The following is an 8,545-nucleotide window of genomic DNA, read 5'->3' on the forward strand; positions in this document are numbered from 1 at the left end:
GCCTTTTGGCTGGGACATCTTCATCCATTCTCACAACATGACCTAGCCAACGTAGTCGCTGCAGCTCAATACGTTTAACAACGTCAATATCTGAGAATAGCTGGTACAACTCATGGTTCATTCGACGGCGATATTCACGCAGATCGGCCCGTAGATCTTTCGGAGTATTTTTCTTTCAAACCCCACAAGAGCTGCCTCATCTGCCATGCTTCTGATACCCATGCTTCAGATCCATATAATAGCACGGGTAGTATCAGCGCCTTGTAGAGTGTGAGTTTGGTCTGGCGGGAGGTGGCCTTGTTTCTTTTTGGCCATCACAATCCTTCTCCAAATTTCCAAACTGATGTCATTCGTTTTATTTATGGCGGTACCAAGGTATATAACATCTTTAACTACCTCGAATCTGTAGTTCTCAAGTTCCACAGTTGGTCCGAGTCTAGTGGACGTCTTGCGCGTTGATACCATCAGCTTGGTCTTCTCGCTGTTTACTGCCGAACCACTTTGGCAGACTCCTTCTGAATTTGTTCAAAGGTGGCTGTTAACGCTCTTAGTGTTCGACCCATTATATCGATGTCATCGGCGTAGGCGAGTAACATGTGTTGTTTGGTGTACAGCGTGCCATTTATGTTCACCTTTACGTCTCGTATGACCTTTTCCAGCAGGATGTTAAAAAGACCACACGACAAACTATCACTCTGTCTGAATCCTCGTTCGATATTGAAGGGCTCCGAGAGGTTCTTTCCGATTTTAACTGCTGATCTTGCGCCATTATCCTGCATAGCCGTATTAATTTTGCAGGAAAGCCAAACGCATACATTGCTTTAAACACCTCTGAACGGATAGGGCTTTCGAATGCAGCATTATAGTCGACGAATAAGTGGAATGTGTCGATGTGTTTTTCGTGGTTTTTTTTTCAAAATTTGGCGCGAATTGAAAATCTGGTCAATGGTGGACTTGCCAGGTCTAAAGCCGTATTAGTATGGTTCAATAATGTCATTGACCATTGGTTTCAGTCGTTGACACAGCACGCTGGATAGCATGGGAAGGAGACTTATTCCTCTATAGTTGGCACATATCGTCTTGTCTCCTCTTTGTGCACGGGACACAGATTATTGAGGTTCCAATCATTGGGCATGCATTCCTCTAGCCAAATTGTGCTAATCAGCTGGTGCCAGTATCTCCTTACCAGCATCTGACCACCAGCCTTGAATAGTTCAGCTTGTAACCCACCAGTCTTGAATAGTTCGGCTTGTAACCCATCGGCACTTGCTGCTTTATTATTCTTCAGCCGATTGATTCTGACTATTCTGACTTCATTTTTGGCTAGGTGGTATACACTCTATACCGTCATCTATTATTGGTTCTGGGGGTATCCTCATCGCCGCTTCTATTTGATTCCGGAAGTTTTTCGAAATGCTCCTTCCAGATCGTCAGCACGATGTCTGTATCTGTCACCAGGATTCCTTCTTCATCTCTACAGGAGGATGTGCCTGCACCAAAGCCTTCGGTTTGGTGTTTTACTCGTTGGTAAAAATTTCGGAATTCATTCTGACTTCTCTACATCTCGATTTGCTCCCGCTCACGTTTTTCATTTTCTGAAAATACGTTTCTCCTCTCTCCTTTTATCCCGATAATTCTCCATCACATTACGTGTTGCTACTGTCTGCGTTTTTCATATTAGTAGCATTACGACGCACCTGATCGTACCATGGGTTTCTTGGTGGGGGGTTTTTGGTACCCAAGTGTTGCTTTTGTGCAGTTTGTAAGGAGTGAGCAATTCTTTGCCATTGTGCTTCTATATTATTATCGGGACAAAGGGTGCTTTCTTCAAGCAGTTGGGTAAGTTGAGCGGAGTAGACCTCTACCACCTGTTGTGTTTGCAGCTTTTCGACGTCGAGTTTCCGTCTTAGATTAGATCGCACCTTTGCTGCTACATTAAGACGGGTGCGAACCTTGGCTGCCACAAGGTATTGGTGCGAATCGATATTCGCTCCTTGTATCGATCGAACGTCTAAAACACTGGACGAATGCCTTATGTCTATCTCAACATGGTCAATTTGATTTCTCGTAGCTTGATTAGGATTTTTGCATTAAAATCTCCTAGCAGGATTTTAATGTCATGGCCTGGACAACGGTCATATGCTGTTTCTAGGCGCTCGCAAAAAAAATTCTTTGGCAAATAAGACTGATGTGGAAGAACTTCGCTTTTATACGGATTATAGCAATTCGCTCATCTACTGTAGTAAATCTGGAGACGAGATCTTTTCTTCTCCTATTAACCATAAATCCGCAGCCAAATTCATGTCTCGTTTCTTAGCAGCTATAATACAGTGCGTAATCGTCTGATTTACTTACGCCTGTCCCTTTCCATCGCATTTCCTGTAAGGCAATAATATCGGCTTTGTACTTCTTGAGGACATCCGCAAAGCGACAACTGCGCCTGTTCTGTACAACGTGCGCACATTCCAAGTGCAGAATCGCAGATCGTGGTCCTTTATACGTTTGCGGGGACCGTCAACATTAAGGGGGTTTGGTTTTCTTTTTCTTAGCTTTATCATATGTATCAGCTCACTATTTCAATGGATGATGAAAATTGTTACCCCAGGTAAAACCACGGGGAGGTCAGTGTCAACAATTGTCAACAACAAGCCTCATTTATTTCGGGAAAAAATATTAAAAAAACGCCAATTTTTTAAATATCAGCACCTCAGTCATTCTAAAAAAGATATTGGAAAAAACCCACGCCTGTGTCAATCTGAAAAAAAAATTAAAAAACCTACGTCTACGTCATTCTGAAAAAAATATATATATTTTTAAAAAATCCAAGCTTCCGTCATTATGAAAAAAATAAAACCCCACGCCTCCGTCGGGCTTTTACAAAAAAAAAATATTTTTTTTTAAAAAATCACCTTCTCCGTAGTCTTCATAAAAAAACACGACTTTGGTTTCGTCAAAAAAATTTTATTAATAAATCTATTCTCTAAGAATAGTGTCCTAGAAAAATGGCACTGGTCCTGAAAATTGTTAAAAAAAATTGTTCGTAAATGTTTTATTATTCAGGCCAAGTTTTTTTTGTTCTCTGTGTAGTTCGCCAATGTTCTGGATAACTGTCACGGTTGGCGACTTACGGATCTTATCAATGTTTCTTGGCAGCATCAACAAACCGAATAATAAAAACAAAACACCCATTGAAGAAGGAAAAAACACGAACAACAACAACAAATCGAACTGAAAAAAATTAATTTGGTATCAACTTACGAAATTACACAAACAAAAGCTAACAACAATTAGTTAACGATGATCGTTAATTAATACGCTTCTTCTTCTACCTCTGCTTGAGTCGGGGAACCAACTTATTTCAAGTGAGCGACCGACCGGCCGATAAACCAGCTATGACTATATCGCTGCAAATCAGTGTTGACAGCAACGCTTGAATGAATTGCAGCTGAACCAAAGCGCTAAGCAACAGCCCGAAAATAAAAACAGCAAAAGATCGAATGGACATGATTTTGACCAAGCAAAAAGTCCAGTCAGCCAGCAAGCCATCTGCATCTCTATCTCAGGCCGAGGAGGAGACCTTTTGATATTGTCGTTCGAACGAACGACTGAAAAAAAAAATGATAAACGATGTTGAGTTAACATTTAAATGAAGATGTATCGCAGGCCATGATGGGAAGCAAAGCAACAACAGCAGCATCGGATCCAGAAGACCCCAACCTCAATGGAACAGAGTGAAAGCATCCAGATAGCCAGCAAACCGCTGCCGTTTAGTTTGGGTGTGATTTGCTTATGTTTTGTGTTTGTTCAACTCCGAAACTGGCATTCAACTCTGAAGCTCCATCTGACCATCCCGGTTCCATTCGCTGCCGTACTAAATACTCTGCCATTAATTAATAAAGCTTAACGTCCAAATGCTTGCTTAGCATGAATGTTGTTGTTATTATTGCTGTTGTTGTTGGTGGTGTTTTGTTGTTGTTTATTGACAACATACTTTGCTTATACATCAACTGTAACTGTCTTACGAACGAAAGATTGTAAAGATTCGTAAAGATATTTCTTTTTCCCCTTGTTGTCTGATAAAAATCTGGATATCACAAACGAATTTCCCCACGTCAAAGACGGGATGGAGAGCAGTGTTGCCACTTTGGGATTTTTTTCAGAACCAAAATAATTGGAATATCTTTTTTCAAATATTTTTTTTTCAAGCACTCAGGAAAGATGGATTTAAGACCTAGAAGATCAATAAAATTAAAAATATCTTTTCAGGGACACCCCGACCTCTAAGCCAGGATTTTTAAAGAACTTTTTTTTAAGTACCAATAGACCTCCAGGCGTGGATTTTTCAAGCTCTAGCAGACCTTCAGGCGTGGATTTTTTAAATATATTTTGCAAGGATTATCAACAGGTGGGATTTTTTTTAAAAATATTTTGCAAGGATTATCAACAGGCGTGGATTTTTTTAAATATATTTTGCAAGGATTATAAACAAGCGTGGATTTTTTTAAATATATTTTGCAAGGATTATCAACAGGCGTGGATTTTTTTAAATATATTTTGCAAGGATTATCAACAGGCGTGGATTTTTTAAAGAATATTTTTTCAAGGACGAATTCAGGCGTAGATTTTTAAAGAATATTTTTTAAGGACGAATTGAGGCGTAGATTTTTAAAAAATATTTTTTCAAGGACCAATTGAGGCGTAGATTTTTTAAAGAATATTTTTTCGAAGAATATTTTTTCCAGCATCAAGGTCCAAAGATTTTTTAAAGGATATTTTTTCAATGTCCAAAGAAGGCGTGGATTTTTTAAAGGATATTTTTTCAAGGTCCCAAGAAGACGCGGATTTTTTAAAGGATATCTTTTCAAGGTCCAACGGAGGCGTGGATTTTTTAAAGGATATTTTTGCAAGGACCAAGGAGGCGTGGATTTTTTAAAGGATATTTTTGCAAGGTCCAAAGAAGGCCTGGATTTTTTGAAGAATATTTTTTCAAGGTCCAAAGAAGGCGTGGATTTTTTAAAGGATATTTTTTCAAGGTCCAAAGAAGACGCGGATTTTTTAAAGGATATTTTTTCAAGGTCCAAAGAAGGCGTGGATTTTTTAAAGGATATTTTTTCAAGGTCCAAAGAAGACGCGGATTTTTTAAAGGATATTTTTTCAAGGTCCAAAGAAGGCGTGGATTTTTAAAGGTCCAAAGAAGGCGTAGATTTTTTAAAGGATATTTTTTCAAGGTCCAAAGAAGACGCGGATTTTTTAAAGGATATTTTTTCAAGGTCCAAAGAAGGCGTGGATTTTTTAAAGGATATTTTTGCAAGGAGGCGTGGATTTTTTAAAGGATATTTTTGCAATGTCCAAAGAAGGCGTGGATTTTTTAAAGGATATTTTTTAAGGTCCCATCGATGCGCAGATTTTTTAAAGGATATTTTTTAAGGTCCCATCGATGCGTAGATTTTTTAAAGGATATTTTTTAAGGTCCAAAGAAGGCGTGGATTTTTTAAAGGATATTTTTTCAAGGACCCATCGATGCGTAGATTTTTTAAAGGATATTTTTTTGAAGGATTATCAATAGGCGTGAATTTTTTAATAGATATTTTTTTCAAGGACCCATCGATGCGTAGATTTTTTAAAGAATTTTTTTCAAGGATTATCAACAGACGTGAATTTTTTTAAAGAATATTTTCTCAGGGACCAATCGAGGCGTCGATTTTTAAAGAATATTTTTCAAACATTAATTTGTTTGGAATATTGTTGTTATCTTCTAATATATGTATTTTGAGTTAAATTTCTAGTACGACATCCCTACCTCCGAAAAGAAGATTTATTGCCCCGACAAAGCTGTGGTTGGGGGAGCCAAATGGATACTTTTATCATCATCTCTACAGTTACTAACTTGCATGTTCTGTCTGTCTATCTGACTAAATGCCTGCTTGGTAGCATGTCGACTTGTTTGCTGTCTGAGATGAGATGTCCGGCTGGAAAAAAAAAACGTGTAAACAAAACAAAAACAACACAAATGTCTTGCTACTCAACTATTTTATTAAATCAATCGGGTCAAGTGGTAAATATTTTGACCCGCGTCTGATTAAAAGAGAGTCTGTTGTCAGCATAACAACAGAGGAATACACGAACATGGTATGGAAACTAAGTGAATGATATTAGACTGGAGTGTGGACGACTACGTGCAGGGTGTGCGATGGAGGAGGAGAGTAATGTTATTTTTATATGGGGATTTCCATTAGAGGACCATACGATTTAAATGTGAGACCTGAAAATCCTTGAAATCCACGACTGGAAGGCTGAAAATCATTGAAAATTTTTTTTTAGAAAAATCCAGTCCTGGAGGTAGGCATACCCTAATTTTTACAGCCCACAGCAGGTTTTACAGCAAGATATGCTGTGTGGCAACAAAGTAGATGATGCCAGGGAACGAAATGATGAACCTCTGACTCTCTACTTTGGATGCAGTTTGCCCTTTTTTATGTGGTTGTTGTAGTTGGTCCATCCCCACTTCAACACCGGTCATCTTCTTCTATTCCGCCTGGTGCCTTCATTGGCTTAATTGAATGAATGGTGTTTCAAATGAAGAAGAATTAAATGCATGACAACAACAAGAAGAACAACAACAGCAACACTAACATATTCTACTTGTCATCATCAAGATAAGGAACAAAAATGTCAGAAATATTATGACTTTGTATGATTCCATCCGCCAAAAAAGCAGCTCAAGACGCTGATTGAGGGTCTTGGATTTTGCTTTCCTGAACAAAGGAAGTTTGCAAAAAAAAGCCATGCTGTCTGCTGTGTCACTTGATTTGTCCCCCTCCTTTTCCTATTCCCACCCCCCCAACATCGTCATCAGTCTTTTGTGTGTGTGGCAAATAGCTTGTCTTAATTGTCAATTGATTAGTGGGGTCATGGTGCTAGTAGGAGGATGAGAAGCAACAACGTCGTCTTCTTGGTATCCAACAACGACACGCGTTCGCCATGCCATCGAATTGATGGTTCGCACAAAAACCGGAAGTTGTGACCAAAAGATGAACTTGTCATTTGACTTTTGTAGATGCTAAAATTATTATTACTAATCTACTTCTTTTTGTTTTCTTGGATAGATGCAAAAAAATGTTCTCACATTGTTTGCAATTTTCAAAAAAAAAAAAACTTAACTTCAACGAAAAACAATTGGGCAAGATGTTCGACAAATTTATTTGCTGCCCGCTGGTGAGAGCCACTTGTGGGTTCAGCATACACGCCGCACAACAACGCCAGAACTCCACTTCAAATACAATTCAATTTGCCAGGACTCCTCCTGACAGCCCAAATGGTAGGTAGCTATACGAACAGAACGACAGCAGCAGCAACAACATTAAAAGAAGTTCAACGTTGAAGTGCCGAGATGAGCACTTGAAGTTTCTCACCAGAGCACAATCACAGCACTTTGTTAGAGCAAATCAAAGTTAAACAAAGCCCAGGCATTCTTCCGATTGAACTCACCCTCACTTCGTTCGCATTGTGTGTGAATGTTCGATAATGGAAACCATGGCAACCAAAAAATGATTTTCTTGCATGTTGTGCCAATTGCCAAAGTCCTTGCAGTGCAAAGATTTTTTGGCTAAGGCTGACCAGTGGTGGCACAGTGGGAGGAAACGTGGATTTTAGAAAAATATTTTTTCAAGGACCAAAACCAAGGCGTGGATTTTTTAAAGAATATTTTTTCAAGGACCAACCCAAAAGGCGTGGATTTTTAAAGAATATTTTTTCAAGGACCAACCCAAAAGGCGTGGATTTTTTAAAGAATATTTTTTTCAAGGGCCAACACCAAGGCGTGGATTTTTTAAAGAATATTTTTTTCAAGGGCCAACACCAAGGCGTGGATTTTTTAAAGAATATTTTTTTCAAGGGCCAACACCAAGGCGTGGATTTTTTAAAGAATATTTTTTTCAAGGGCCAACACCAAGGCGTGGATTTTTTAAAGAATATTTTTTTCAAGGGCCAACACCAAGGCGTGGATTTTTTAAAGAATATTTTTTTCAAGGGCCAACACCAAGGCGTGGATTTTTTAAAGAATATTTTTTTCAAGGGCCAACACCAAGGCGTGTTCAAGGACTTCACAAAATTCCTCCCATTGTGTCCTGTTTCACAAGGATTTCGAAATTCTCGAAATGCGTTTTCTCACTGCCTCCGATTTTTTGGCAGTGTTTTAGTCGCAATCATTGCCGTTTTTTTTGCTTTCTTTTTTCTTGTTGTTGTCGGCAACATTTGTACGTTTGGCATTTCGCAGGCACTTAACTTCAATTGTAAGCAGTCAATTGGAATCAATAAGACCATTTTATGTGTTATTCAACACACAATTGAATCCATTTGCAAAGATAGCCGGCAAATGAGCGGGAATATTTGTTCGACAGCGTACACAGCAGCCCAAGAATCGGTGGTCGGCTGTTGTTATCCTAAGTGAAAAAAAATATCCCCCAAAAAATAAGGATATGAGAAACGTGTGTACGTTTCTGTACACACACTCACTCACACGGCATACAAATCAAGGACCATTAAG

This window comes from Musca vetustissima, unplaced genomic scaffold, assembly GCF_032173495.1.
Source record: "Musca vetustissima isolate MV318-11 ecotype Yass unplaced genomic scaffold, APGP_CSIRO_Mvet_v1 utg47347, whole genome shotgun sequence".
NCBI classification, from domain to species: domain Eukaryota; kingdom Metazoa; phylum Arthropoda; class Insecta; order Diptera; family Muscidae; genus Musca; species Musca vetustissima.